Source organism: Mastomys coucha, unplaced genomic scaffold, assembly GCF_008632895.1.
Source record: "Mastomys coucha isolate ucsf_1 unplaced genomic scaffold, UCSF_Mcou_1 pScaffold15, whole genome shotgun sequence".
Classification (NCBI taxonomy): Eukaryota; Metazoa; Chordata; class Mammalia; order Rodentia; family Muridae; genus Mastomys; species Mastomys coucha.
This window is the reverse complement of record NW_022196897.1, coordinates 130,948,517-130,963,835: the sequence shown is the minus strand read 5'-3', so window position 1 is coordinate 130,963,835 and position 15,319 is coordinate 130,948,517. Positions and strand designations below refer to the sequence as shown.

At 43.5% G+C, this 15,319-nt stretch overlaps 1 protein-coding gene and 1 pseudogene across 1 annotated transcript in view; one reads left to right on the top strand and one right to left on the bottom strand.

Moving 5' to 3' along the window:
• Rin2 (Ras and Rab interactor 2) overlaps positions 1 to 15,319 on the bottom strand; it is a 206,267-nt gene that overhangs the window by 176,432 nt on the left and 14,516 nt on the right. The gene's annotated exons all lie outside the window — the stretch shown is intronic.
• On the top strand, positions 6,853 to 6,968 carry LOC116092710 (annotated as a pseudogene).

Below are 15,319 nucleotides of genomic sequence, written 5' to 3'. Positions count from 1 at the left end.
AAAAAAAAAAAAAAAGAAAATTTGCATATGTCTTTCACACTGCATTCCTATTGGGCAGTGTCAATGCTGCTCTGTAATTATCCTCAAAGTTTTTCTGGACCTCAGTCCCCTTTGGCTGGGCTGGGGTATTTGCTACATTTTAACAGTAGTATACATACACACACACCACACACACACACACACACACACACACACACATATGCACACCTCTATGCTATCTTCTTAATACACACACACATGCAGAAATACCCTCAAAAACACTTACTTAATGCTATTTCTTGAATATACACACACATCATACCCACAATGGTCTATTCTGAACACGTTCTGTATATATGGCAGACATACAGAGGGGTGCTATCTGGCCCCTAACACCTTGTCCTCTGCTGCCACCTCCTGTTACCATCTATTCAACCTTTAAGACCCTTTATTAAGTGACAATGGGAACTATGCTGAACTTGCAGTCTTGTGTCATTGTTCTCTTGTTCCTTAGCTGGAGGATGTGAGACCTGAGTGATGCCAGAGGCTAGTTGACAGCAAAGCCCAGATGTCCTTTGTAAAATCAGTCACCTTGGTCCCCACCCTTGTCTCCTACAGGTCCCTGTCACTGTTCTCATCTGTTCTTCCTTAATCGCATCCACCCCTCCTGATTCTGTGAACCTCAGCTGCCCTGTGTTCTCAGAGCTCAGGCTGCATACTTTCCTCAGTATATATTATTCACACGATGATTATTACTTCTGTGAAATTTGTCTCACTCAAGTGATTCCTCTCCCTACCATGACGGAGTCTACCCTTGCTGAAATTTCAGGGAGTCATACTCTAAAGTTTCTGCCATTATTGGATTAATGTAAAATATTCTAATTTTTTTTTACATACTTGAATGTTCTCTTTATCTTTATTTTGTTTTGTTCATTGAGACAGAGTCTTACAAGATTGCTCTAGCTAACCTGAATTTCCCCTGTAACACCTATATTTCCATTGTAACATCATAACACAATATTTGTGATAGATGTGTGTACCACCAAGCTTGGAGCTCTCCATACTTTCACATTTTAACTTTTTAAATATATGTTTGTTGATTGGTTGTGTGTATACACACAAGTAGAGGCGTGTGGGTAGGGCAATGGAACTGTGGAACCAGGAGGAGCTGGTCTGGAGCAGGAGTACAGTCAAGCCATGCCCAATCCCAGAAATTTTATCTCAAGAATGCCAGGCAGTAGTGGTGCACGCCTTTAATTCCAGCACTTGGGAGGCAGAGGCAGGGGGATTTCTGAGTTTGAGGCCAGCTTGGTCTACAGAGTGAGTTCCAGGACAGCCAAGGCTACACAGAGAAACCCTGTCTTGAAAAACAAACAAACAAACAAAAGAAAACAAAAAGAATGGTAGGAGTGGGACCACTCCTTGCCCTGTTCCAGGCCTGTACATCCTCCAACCCCAAACTTTGCTCACACCAAATGAGGCTGCATGCACAGTAGCAACCAGGCTAAACTTCCTTTCCTCTTATAAGGTCAGGTGCAGCACCACCTGGAATTCCTCCTTATGCAAAAGAGGCATCCCCAGCACCCTGGCCCCATCTCCCGAAGACCCTCACGAAATCCCCAAAGGTTTAAATAGCCTTTGTTCCCCCAAATTAAAGGAATTGTCTCACTGAAGCCTGTCTCCCCCCACTGCCTGAGGTCTCATCACCTCCGGCCTTTCCAGACTTACTCTTCCTCTCAGGCCATCAGTTTTGATCTCAGTAATCAGGCCATTATGGGTGAGGGAACAGAGTGGAAACAACACATGTGGAAGTCTGAGGGCAACTCTCCTTCCACCAAGTAGGCCCCTGGCTTTGTAGCAAGTGACTTTATCCGTTCAGCCATTTTTTTTTCTATCCCTGTACACACCTTTTAACACTAGACTACAAAACTAGCTATTAAACTTGGGTTGGGGTTAGCTGCCCATACATGGGGCATAAAAATAAAGCAACATCGAGCATGCGTGTTATAAAAACATCCCAGCAGTTTCTCCTCCATAGGCCTTTCCTCAGGGGCTTCCTCTTCCTCCTCACCCTGTCAGCTTGACTTTGTCACCTTCTCTGGCTGAATCTCTAGAAGAAAGTGGCTGAGGAAGGAAAGGAGGAAATACACATTTCCTTTTCAATGTTACAGAAGGAACGAAGATAATAGTTCTAGATAATTCCGAAAAGGAACATTTCTAGCAACTTTAGAAAACTCTGTATCTCTTATCTATTGTCTGAAATAGATATAATATAACAGAATGAAGAAACCTGGTGACCCATTCCAGAGTCATCTGCTGTTCCCTTCTTTGTTTGACCTAACATCCTTGTAACCAGAAGGTAACATCTTTTTGAAATATAGAAGCAGATCCCTAGCTTGCATAGACCTGAAGGCTTACAAATGCCATCAAATAACATCTGGGGCCTATAAATAGATTCACCCTCTTTTCGGTTGCTATAACCCTTCCGTTCCTACCAGTTTTTGAAGACATGGTCTCACTGTGTAGCCCTGGCTCACCTGGAGCTCATAGAGATCTGCCTGCCTCTTCTCCCGAGTGGTAAGATTAAAGGTTTGAGCCACCACATCTAGTTTCACCAACATTTTTTTCTTTTTGGATTTATGTATTTTTATTTTATATAATGAGTGTTTCTCCTGGATGTGTATATCTGTGTGCCACATGTAGGCAGTGCCCAAACAGGCCAGCAAAGGGTGTCAGATCCCTTGGACTTGGAATTAAAGATGGTTGTAAATTGCCATGTGAATGCTAAAAATCAAACCCAGAGCCTCTGCAAGAGCATTTAGGACTCTTGACCTCTGAGCAATCTCTCCAGCCCCTCTTCCAATATATTTTTAATATATCTTGGTTTATGATTTTTTTTGTTCTCTTGCTATAAAAACTTCATAAAACTTTCTTCATGGTGGAACATGACATTTGGGATAACTTAAATCTGCATTTCTGGAACACAGCCATTCATATTGACTCTTGAATAAACTATCTCTTATTTTCTTTGGGAACTGCATTTTGTATCAACATACTCAAGAATTATCAGATTTTTTTTTTCTTTTTGAGTCAGGGTTTCACTCACTATGTAGCTCTGGATGTCCTGGAACTCACTATGTAGACCAGATTGGCCTTGAACTCACAGAAATCCGCCTGCCCCTGGTTCCCAAGTACTGGAATCAAAGGCGTGCATCAGTGTACCTGATTCTTAGGGATTTTTCAAGCAATTCTAATTCCATCTTTATAAGTAAAGAAATAGAACAAGAAATTTCTTTGTTTGTTCAGTTTAACCAGTACCTGTTTTCTCTGTTCAGACTCTATGCTGGACACTATAAGAACATAAATGGAGTCCTGTTTTAGACACGGGTCATTTCCCAGGGATGCAAAAGATGGGTGCTGTTTTGGTTGGGGGGTGGTGGGGAAAGGCATTTTCACATAGGTAGAACAGGTTGGCTAAGAGTAGGTGTGGCTGGAAAGAAAGACAAAAGCACTATCAGCTTCTAGTCAGCCCCAGGAACCCCGGGGATGATCGTGGAAAGACAGTGAGGTGAGGACCGAGCAAATGATTGCACATCTACTGCAGCCACTGACAATCGGATAGGGTAGGGCACGAGAGGCGGAAGAAATACTTAAGTCACATGACAGGGACCTGAACCTATGGACTCAACTTAGAGAATGGAAGCTATACCCAACTGCTCCAGACCCAAGGAGAAGGGGGCAGATATGGTTATCAGGAAGAAATGAGGAGTCAGGCAAGGGGGTGGTTATTACGTCTGAGGAAAGTTGAGTGGAACTTGAAAAAATTCTGCACTGGTTGAAATAATTACCAGGAATAAACGGATGAGTCTGTGTCAGAATAAAAAGTTCTCTACCCTAAAACTCATATTCTCAAATAGATAATGGAGAAAAGGAAAACATCCAACCCTTCCTAGTTCATAAGGCCTGGGATCCAGATGCCTGTATGAGATACAGGCACTCTGACCTACTGACCTACTTCCCTCATTAAGTTTGGAGGAACTGGTGTCAGTGTGTGCAACCATTTTGTTTTTGAATGAGCTGACTGTGGTTCCATGGAAGATCTAGACTGAGGCACCCATTAGATAGCCGTGGAATCACAGAGACAGTAGATAACACTGTATCCAGAAAAATGGAACATCAACAATGAGGAAGCTTAAAGGTCTAGAGAATCCAGGTCATTCTTTGATGCTCTGCTCAGAAAATCTGGGTGCCGCTCTTAATAAGACTATGATAAACCTGCACTATCTAGAAGTGTACAGAAACAAAAGATATGACCATATTTAGAGAAACAGGTTTGATGGCTACTGAAATGGCTTGTTTCAAAAGAAGAAAAAAAAAGAGGGTCCTTTCTCATTGAAATGGAATTATTCTTAGTCTAACATGAAGAGGCTGGCCTGGGACCAAGAGATTGAAATAGGAGGAGGGCAGCTTGAGACTCGAAGTGAGGAATCCTATGCCAGCACTTAAGATAGATTTCTCTCTCATCAAAGATGAAAGTACAGACTGGACCTCAGCCCAGAGGATGCTACAGGCAGACTGAAGTGAATGAGGAGGACATGACAACGGTCAAATGTCCTGTCACTCTTGTGACCCCACAGGAAAAAACAGACTGGAGCAATGGATAGAAGGCGACAAGACATTTTCAGAGAGCAGGCAGGGGAAACCACAGGGAAGAAGTCTGAAGGTACAGGTGTTAGTATGAGGAAATCAACTAGTTGAAATTATCTAGCTTTCTAGCAGATGTTAATCACTGGTAATGCAAAACTAATGTTGAGTGGCAAACAAGGACTCTATCAAGTAGGGGTCATTCGAGTGATAATTCGATTAAGAAGCTGTTTTAATTATGCCTATGTCCTTAGAACAAGAGCGAAGTGGAATTTAAAAGTAACACACTAACTTATTTAGCAGAAGTAAGTTGAAGCCAAGAGAGCATTCAGACTGGTGCTGAGAGAGCAAGTGAGATTATTAAAGCAATTAATGCCATGGATCCCCCTGCACTGTTCTGGGACAAGACAAAAAGTCGAGAGGGCAAAGCTCTACCCATTGGAGACTCCATCCTGTGAAGATACCTAACTTGAAGGGGTTCTCTGAGCATCAAAGGCAACTTGCCCAGGGAAGTGTTTCCCTGGGATTAGCACACAGGTTGCACCTAAAGCTGGCAGCAACTTGCCAGCTCTGCCCACATGGTTTGAGGGCATGGGTGGTATGGAATTCTGCTCCATGGATTCAGAGAGAAACTGAGGCTAGACAATCTATGGTGGCATTGGAGTCCATGAGGGCACCTGTGAGAAGACACTGAATGAAGCTGAAGCCTAAGGTGCAATGGCGACCACAGATGTTAGAGATGCCAGGACCATGGAATGCCCACTGAGGAAAGCTGCAGATGTGGAGTAGAGCTGGCTCAAGAGGGAGACTGTGATGCAGGTGGCAGGAGTGGAGCTGCCAAAGCTTTGAAGTACCATTCATTGCACTCTCTGCCATAGATGCTGGACCCTGAGCTATAGGATTCGTGGTCTTCCCTGCCGGATTTTGATCTTGCTTTGGCCTGGCCTTTCTTTGCTGTGCCTGGCATTCTTCCCTTTTGGAATAATGTTTCCTCTATGCTATCATCTGTTAGAAGTATGTAATTTGCTTTTTATTCTATAGGAGCTCATGGGTAAGAGATGTTGGACTTTTAAAGTGTTGGAATTATTGAAGACTAGGGATTTTGAATACATTTTCTAGTATAATACAGTCACAAGTCTATGAAGACAGGGGGTGAAAGATTATGGCTTCAAAATGATGTGTTTGAGTATCAAGATGACAAGGTTGTGATGGCTAGCGTTAATTGTCAACTTGACAAAGTCTAGAATCTCCTGAGGGATTGGGGGTTCCCAGAATGCCTGTGGAGGAATATCTTGATTACACTGATGGAGGTGAAAAGACCCATCCAGTACGGGTGTTCTCATCTTTAGGCTGGGATCCTGGACTGTAGTGGAGAAAGGTAGTGAGGCAGTAACATTCACTCTTTTGCTCTGATTTTTGGTGGTGGCTGTGCTATGACAAGCTATTTCAAGCTCTGCTGCTTTGACTCTCCACTATGATGGACCATGCTCTTGAACTTTGAGCCATAATACGCCTTTTCTCTATGAAGCTGCTTTTTTGATAAGGCATTTAATCACAGCAACAGGAAAAGAAATGAAGGCAGACTCTAATGCTATTGCATAGAGTCTAACCCATAGCATTAGAGTCTGTACTAGGAAGAGTGAAATCTTATTCTAGTACTCTATGAAGTTACTCCTCTTGGTTGCTTGTCTTCCTCAGAAACCTTGAGAGCAGAGTGGTCTAATTCCTGTGACTTCATGTTAAGAAATGGGCGATTATTTTGTGTGAGATTTCATGAGTTCCTTACAATTCTCTCTCTTTCTCTCTCTCTCTCTCTCTCTCTCTCTCTCTCTCTCTCTCTCTCTCTCTCTCTCTCTCTTTCTCTCTCTCTCTTGTTTTTTTGAGACAGAGATATATTCTGGTACTCACTCTGTAGACCAGGCTGGCCTCGAACTCAGAAATCCACCTGCCTCTGCCTTCCAAGTGCTGGGATTAAAGGTGTGCACCACCATTGCCCCGCTAAAGATTTATCTATTTATTTTATGTGAGTACATTGTTACAGTCTTCAGATACACCAGAAGAGGGCATCTAATCCCATTACAGATGGTTGTGAGTCACCATGTGGTTGCTGGGAATTGAACTCAGGACCTCTGGAAGAGGTCAGTGCTCTTAACCGCTGAGCCATCTCTCCAGCCCCACAATTTTCTCTCTTGTTTCACACTTACTAATATAAAATTTTTCTTTCAGTTTTAACACTAACTTAAGAAACAAAACACCCCATGGAGACCTGGTATGCAAGGGTTACAAACAGCAGTCTCCATGGGTGTGTACACAGCCTGTTTTCCTAAGGGATCTTTGAGACAATTTACTGGCAGCTATTCATGTCTCTAATCTCAGTGCTGTCCTGACTCTAGGCTCCTGACAGGTATGGATGCCTTTGAGAAGCCCCAAGGCACAGTGGCCAGGGTTCGAGTCTGCCAGGTCATCATGTCTATCTGTACCAAGCTGCATAATAAAGAACATATAATTAAGGCCTCGCCTAGAACCTAATTCCATTTCCCTAGCTTCTGGAAGATCTGCATCTCAAAGAGGCGGGGCTTCGGTAAGTTTAATGCAGATGAATTTGAAGATAAGGCAGCTGAGAAGTGGCTTGTTCCATCAAGCTATGGAGTCAAACATGTTCTCAATTGCAGTCTCCTGGACAAGTGGTGGGCCCTGCATTGCCAAGGGCTTCTACTATATTCTCCTATACCCTACCAAATGTTCAGTAATAAATCTCACATTCAGTCTGGAAAAAAAATATCAGTCATATCTCTGTGCAATGTACTGCAGATTCCTGCATCCCATCCGTGGACAAAGTAAATGGTTCTAGCAATCTGCCCCATAGCTTCTGCCAAAAGCGATAGAGAGTTAAACCTCTCCAGCTACAAAACAGAAAGACAAAAGGAAAAGGAAGTCATCTAAAAATATCTCAATTCTGCTTCAGGGGAAAGGTTAGTTTATAAGCCATGTCTAAGAAGGACATAGTTCTTCTCCAAAAACACATGTTCTGTCCTGTCAGCTTCCTCAAAGATTGTCCAAAACAAAAACGAACATAAAAGGCTGTTAAGTCAAGCTGCTGTTTTTCTCTGGAACTCGTTGTTATCCCTTAAGGATTTATTCATCCCAATTATCCATTGTTGTGTAATAAGACCACAAGACTCAGTGGCTTAAAGCAATACTCATTTTCTTATTGCCATGGTTTCTAAGGGTCTGGAATTCCAGAAGAATTTGGCAGAGCAGTTCTGGCTGAGTGTATCAGATGAGGCTGTGCCCAGATGGTAGCTGGAGCTGGGAGGTGGGGCTAGGGATGAGAGGAGGTGTGGCCTGGCAGCTGGCAAGCAGTAGGTCACTTCTCCATGTAGCTTGGGACTTTGTCAGTGGCCTCTCTGGCTAATTTAGGCTTCCTCATAGCATGGTAGCCTCGGAACAACCTAACTGCTTAGAGGATGCAGCTCACAGATCCAAGAAGAATGAACCAGAAAGCAGGAGGGACATCACCTGATCTTTTCCTTTTCAATTTATCCTCAGAAGAAATGTGGCAAAATTTCTCTTCCATTCTAGCCGGTGTAAGTGAGACACAAAGCCCCACAGACTTGATGGGAATAGGTAAGACTTTTCATCTTGATGGGCCAGTGGCTGGGAGAACACATAGGCTGAATGGTTGCTGCTGATCAACTCTGTTGGAAAAATACTCTCTGCCCTATAGGCCAAGGTTAAAAATGATCACAAAGTCCCACATGCAAGAACACTATAACCACTCTCATGTTTTCTTTTAAAATTCATTATGATCATTACCATTTTATGTGTATGAGTGTTTTGCCTGCATGTATGTCTGTGCAGCACTTGCATGTCAGATACTTGGGAGGACAGAAGAGGACCTTAGACGCCCTAGAACTGGAATTACAGATGGTTGTGAATTGCTACTTGGATGCTGGGAATCAAACCTGGAAGAGCACTTAACCACAGAGTTATCTCTCTAGTCTCCCTTGGAGAAAGCAGATTGATTTTTTGTGTGTGTGCATGTGTGCGTGTGTGTGCATGTATGTGTGTGTACACACCCACACACCTAAGAGATGATAAGAACATTTATGATGGGAAATGCTTTGACTTTCAAACTCTATTTTTTTCTTCAGGCTGTAGCTCTGCTTAGCACACTTTTCTGCTTCCTAGGTTTGCACCACATTTTGTTTCTGACCATTACCATTAGTTAGATCCAGTGCAGGCAAGGGCAGTGCCTGGGTGGTTGACTGGGTTTCCTGATGCAAACACGCCCTCTAGTGCTGAAACTGTGCCACTTCTCCATTGGTTGGGTCTGCTCTCAGGGTTGTCTGCCTTCTTCGGTTGTGATGCTCTTTGCTTTCTTCAGGATCCTCAATTTTAATTTTATCTCAATTTTATCCTCAATTTGTTGACTTTCTCAACATCACCAAGTCTCCAGTGGCAAGTGTCCCTAGCACCCTCCATCTCCCCCAGAGTCCCCTTCCTCAGGATGAGACTCGTCTTTGACAGTCGATGTAGCCTGTGCTGCCTCGCCTAGCCTCTGCATACTCCTGTCCTCCATTTTTCTCTGTGTTCTCCACTCAGTGCTTCTACAGGCTTCTGAGCCTGCCAGGCCTCACCTGGGTTCCTCCCTGGACTCAAACAGGGGACCTGAAGTTTGTAGAATTCTGTTTCTTTATAATCCTGAGGGGGTATATAAATGATTACAATATTTGCTGTCTTTCTAGATCAAGATGACTTTTCTATAAGTTTTAAGAAGAGATCTGGAGCTAGGCAAAGGTCATACTTTTACTCCAACTCAGAGTTTTATATGATAAAATAACAAACATGGCATTTACTGCATTTAAGAATATCATTTCCCCAAACCTATTTGTTCAACACAAGTATTTCTTAGTTCAGTATCCTTAGGAGCCGTAAGCATGTCCCAGGACCCTTCAAGTTACCAAAACTCACATTGCCAAAACTCTTACATAAATGTTGCCCTGTATATAATCTGTATATCCTCCTGTGTCACATACATCACCACCAGAGGATTTAAGACTGACCTAATACAACACTACATGACCAGTTGTTATGCTGTGCTGCTTATGGGAAAATCAGAACTCCATGCACATTCAATAAAGACCTCTCTTTTTCTTTTTTAATGCATTTTTAAATTATTTTATGTGCCTGGGTGTTTTGACTGCATTTATGTCTGTGCAAACCCCGCAGAAACCACAAGAGGGTGTCAGATCCTCTTGAACTGGAGTTACAGATTGTTGTGAACTGGCCATGCGGGTACTGGAAGGTCAAACTTGGCCCTCTGTGAGAGCGGTCAGTGTTCTTAACCACTGAGCCATGTCTCTATCCATCGGAAGTTATTCAGATTGTTAGATCCAGGAAAAACCAACCAGTATGGAGAGTCAACTATACAATAATATATATAAGGTTCCAAATAAGTAACTTTTTATAATAACACACATTCCTGTGTGTGTGTACAGAATCGTTTAAATTCCTTTCTGACCACTAAAGCATACTGAAAGTCAAAATTCTTTAACTTCATCAGCCATTGCCAAGACAGAGAAGAGTCATGTCCTAAATATGGCATGCCTCTGAGGGCATCTTATTTCTGGAATAAAATCAAAGGCTATAGGAGTTATCTGGAGTCCCACGTCTGGCCTTCAAACTCTCTTTGGGTAAGGAGATATTTGTAAACTTTGAGCACAGCTGTCTAGGGCCATATGGTTCAGACACAAGATAGCATGTCATGAGTTAGCCTGGAGCCTCAGTCCCAGAGCAAACAATGTGGATGAGACTGTGTCACACTGCCAGTATCTGCATTTGTCCCTGGCTCTTTCAGTGGGTCTGAAGTACCCAGCATCAACCCTCCCCACCAGAGCCTTATGTAAGTGCTTCAGCATATCCTAGATATCAGGTATCCCAGAGGAAGATAGGAGGGTAGGTCTGACAGTGACCTGTGATTTGCCATAACAATAAACTGTGCACACTTGGGAGGAGACTTAAGATGCTAATGAGACGCATGAGACATGACGCTGTATCTAGAACCTGGAATCCCTTCAGTAGTGCACTCTGAACCCCAGTGTGGATGAAGAGTGGGAACTACAGACAGACATGTTAAGATGAACATACAAAAGAAGCCTGTTGACAGGGAAAGACGGACAGCCCTTCCTTACCTGGGCCTCACCTAAGGAACAGAACATGTGCAAGGAAAGCCAGAGCTATACAGATACCTTAGGAATGCCTCACAAAGGGCTGTGTAGCCCCTGGCCCAACTCTTCAGGGGCTCTTCCCTCAGCTCACCAGCCTAATCATATTCTCTGGAGCATATTCCTTCTTTTATTGAAAGTGGGACTCACCACCAGGTGACTGGCCTGGAACTCACTGTATAGACCAGGATGGTCTTCATTGCACAAACATCAGCCTGATTCTGCCTCCGTCCTGCACTTAGGGATTGAAGATGTGTGCCATTAAGACTTCCAATAGTTTCCCTTTTTAAAAATTAGACTCTATTTCTAGCCATGCGTCCCCTCGTTCAGGGGACACTGAGCAAGCGTTGCCTTCTCTTCATCTTTTTCAGCTTCTGGGTAAAAGCCAAGCATGCCTTCCCTGACGCTGGGCTTTCTCGCTGGTTCTCTGAAGCTCCCCTCCTGTCCTGTGATCAAGTCCTTGCTGACCTCCATTGCTGAACATGCTGAACATGCCCTTGTACTTAAAAGGACGTGACTCTTTTCTGGTTCTCCTTCGTCATCCTCCCCAAAGCTGCCAGGGTTCACAGCTCTTGTACCCGGTTGTTTTTCTTTCAAACTTTAAGACAAAAAAAAAAATGTCCTCAACTTCTTGCTGAGTCCACTGTAAAATTCTCTTATCAACAAGTCTAAGAATGCAGAAAGAAACCTTGGATTCCCCAGTAACACAAATATCTGTCCCACTAAAAATGGAAAATAAAACTACCATTTGACACAGCTATCCCTCTTGGGTATGTACCCGAAGGCCTCTAAATCAGCATACCACAGAGATGCTTGTATATCCATGGCAACTGCAGCATGATTCAAACCAGCCAAGACATAGGACCGCTTTAGTTGCTAATCAATGGTTGAGTGGATAAGGAAGAAGTGATACATTGACAGGCAGTGGAGTTTTATCTGTTCCACAAAGAACAATGAAATTATGTCATTTGTAGAAAAGCAGACAGAACTGGAGGTCATGCTTGGTTTTTTTTTGTTTGTTTGTTTTTGTTTTTTGTTTTTTGTTTTTTTTTCGAGACAGGGTTTCTCTGTATAGCCCTGGCTGTCCTGGAACTCACTCTGTAGACCAGGCTGGCCTCGAACTCAGAAATCCGCCTGCCTCTGCCTCCCAAGTGCTGGGATTAAAGGTGTGTACCACCACCGCCCGGCTTGGAGGTCATGTTAAATGAAATAAGCCAGAGCTTCAGAAAGACGAGTAAGTTTCCTCTAGCAAGTGGAATTTGATGCACACACACAAAGACACGCACATATGTACACATGCACACATACACACACGACTTGGGAAACAGCTGTCAGCACAGTGTTTGTTGCATAACACAAGGATCCAGGTCTTATCACCAGCACCTATGAGAAAAGCTGGGTATGCAGGTCCGTGCCTGTGATCCCACTGCTGAGGAAATGGGAACATGATGACTCCTGGGGCTCGTTGGCGAGCCAGCCTAGCCTAACTGGTGAACCCCAGATCCCAGTTAAGTATTCACTATGCATAAATCACAAATGCATCCTCAAAAAGAACTCACGGGACCCCCACACTAGGAAATGTCACAGGAAGGCCACACTGGGCTTCCGAGCCCACCTTTATTGCCTTCAGCCCTAGCTGCACCTCCATGCCCTAAGCTTGTAATCTGGAAGGAGTTCATCCAAGCTCTTGGAGATTTTGTTCACTGTGAAGTTTCCATCTGAAAAGTGGGGGACAATACACTTACATCACAAAACAGTGTGGGGACCCCCCCAAGTGAGCTAGTTAAGCAGGCTAAGTTCCTTCCATGTTCTAAGACATACCAAGCCTAAGGGTGCCCCATAAGAGAAGCTGCATTTGGCTTGACTTTTTCAGATCCAATTTCCCTTTCTGTAAAATTGGACGATGTGATTTGGAGAATCATTGTTCTCTCAGATTCTTAGTCCATGTGATTGCTGATACAGCTTTAACTCAGAGCCTTGTGTGTACCAAACTCTCTTATTTAAACCACCTGACAGGGAATCAGGTAAATGGACACAGTATATAAATGCCCAAGGCCTTACACTCTGCATTTCTAAAATTGTATCTATTTTTATTAATGTTTTTAAAGATTAGGTCTCAGGCTGGAGAGATGGCTCAGTAGTTAAGAGCACCGACTGCTCTTCCAGAGTTCCTGAATTCAATTCCCAGCAACTACATGGTGGTTCACAACCATCTGTAATGGGATCTGATGCCTCTTCTGGTGTGTCTGAAGAGAGCAATGGCGTACTCATATACATTAAATACATAAATAAATCTTTAAAAAGGGCTGGAGAGATGGCTCAGCAGGTAAGAGCACCGATTGCTCTTCCGAAGGTCCTGAGTTCAAATTCCAGCAACCACATAGTGGCTCACAACCACCCGTAATGAGATCTGACACCCTCTTCTGGTGCATCTGAAGACAGCTACAGTGTACTTAATTGATAATAAATAAATCTTAAAAAAAAAAAAAAGATTATGTAGCCTTGTCTACTTGGAATTGCTATGGAGACCAGGTTGGCCTCAAACTCAGAGATCTGCCTACTTCTCCCTGCCTCCCTCCACCTCATGTAGGAGTAAAGGTATGCCCCGCCAGGCCTGTTTAAGCACGTCTTCTTCATTTGAAGACTTCAGCTCTCCTGTCCAAGTGTTACAGTAGCCATGACCAAGACGTGGTTGAGGCCCATTAGAAAACATCTACTTCTCGGGCCTGGGCGGAGACCTAGCATTCCAAGCTGCTCAAAACCACAGACATTAATCCATCAAAGCAGGCTGATAATCACCAGGCCAAAAGGCCACCCCTCAGGAAGGTCAGTTTACCTTAGGCCATTCTAAAGAGACAGGAGGAACAAGCAGCCCTTTAATAAGATGATACAGGCTTCCCTTGAGGAGTCCCAAACCCTTGCTCAGTAGCACACACAACCTCGGTCTTGCAGCACCATGAGATGGCTGCTCTCCTGAACTGCTCAGGAAAGCACCGCTCTTCTTCCTGTCTCTTTTTATCTCTTCTCTAAGCATGCTTTCACAACACTGTGGCCTTCACTCTTTCTCTAGAGGGCTCCTCCTCTCCAGGTGGCTCCCGGTCCACCATGTGGCTGACCCCAGGCCTCATTCAGATAACGTGGCCTTTTCTCTGCCTCTTATCTAGCTCCTTTGGGGGCAGCTGCTGAGACAACAACCTAACAGGGTTTTTCTTTTAAACTTTCATGGAATTACCCTCAAATTACTTTTTTTTTTTTGAGTCTCTTCTTAACTTTTTTTATTAACAAGACTAAAAACTTGAAAGGGAGACATCTATTTCCCCAGTTAGCATGTGTTGACTCCGGTGGGTCTCCCTCCAATTTCCTATCTAGTAATACAAGCAAATAAGAGATATTCAGATAGCCCCCAAAGGCATGCCCTTTGCCCCTTTGCAAATGCAGCTTAACAGTACTGCCTTTCTAGGATTTTCTATAGGTGTGGAAAGAAATCACCCCAGTAAGACGATGCGTAACTAACTGGTCATACGCTCTGAGATTCTCAAAATTCAAGTAAGTTGCATTAGCTCTAGGAGTATAAATTTTGATTATAAAGAATCCAAAAATAGGCCAGGCAGTGGTGGTGCACACCTTTAATCCCAGCACTTGGGAGGCAGAGGCAGGCGGATTTCTGAGTTCGAGGCCAGCCTGGTCTACAGAGTGAGTTCCAGGACAGTCAGGGCTACACAGAGAAACCCTGTCTCGAGAAAAAAAAAAAGAATCCAAAAATAAAGTTGGGAATGTCAAAAAGAAAGAACTTGAGGATTCTGTTTGGTTACTCATAGTAACCTTTGAATGAATGAATGAATGAACGAATGAATGAATGAATGAATGAAAATTCCAGAAAATTAGTTTCATGTGAACATAAAATATTCTATTCATTCTATTTTCTCAACCAGAAACTATTATAAAGTTTGAGAAAAAGTAACATGCCTATTCTGCTCTGAGGAAAGAGGGCTAGTTAGTTAGCTTGAAGGTATAGCTTTAAATACTACTTCATGGAACCTGAAGTGGTGAGGTCATACTTAATCAATAAACTTTAAAGGCCTGTTAAATCCCTTGATGAGCTTTAACAGCAATTGCAGTATATAGTTTTAAAATCTGGTGCTGGGATGGGTAGAAATTGTGTGTAGAATACAGAGACTTCCCTATTCTTCTAAAAGAGAGACTTAAGGCTAGCCTCCACCACCACCCCATCATTGCCTCCCTGACTCAGACTCCAGGCTCCCATTTCAGGGGCCAACAGAGGAAGCAGCAGGAAGCAGAGGCCTGGTGAGATGAGGAATGAAACAGATTCCTGGGGCAGGAATGGGATCTCCAGGACTCCCCCTTCCCCAAGCCCTCCCACTGAGCTCAGGCCCTTTAAACAACAATCCACCCTCCACTTAGAATGGAGACAAAGGCCAGCCTAAAATCCTTCCCTTCTCTGATAGACA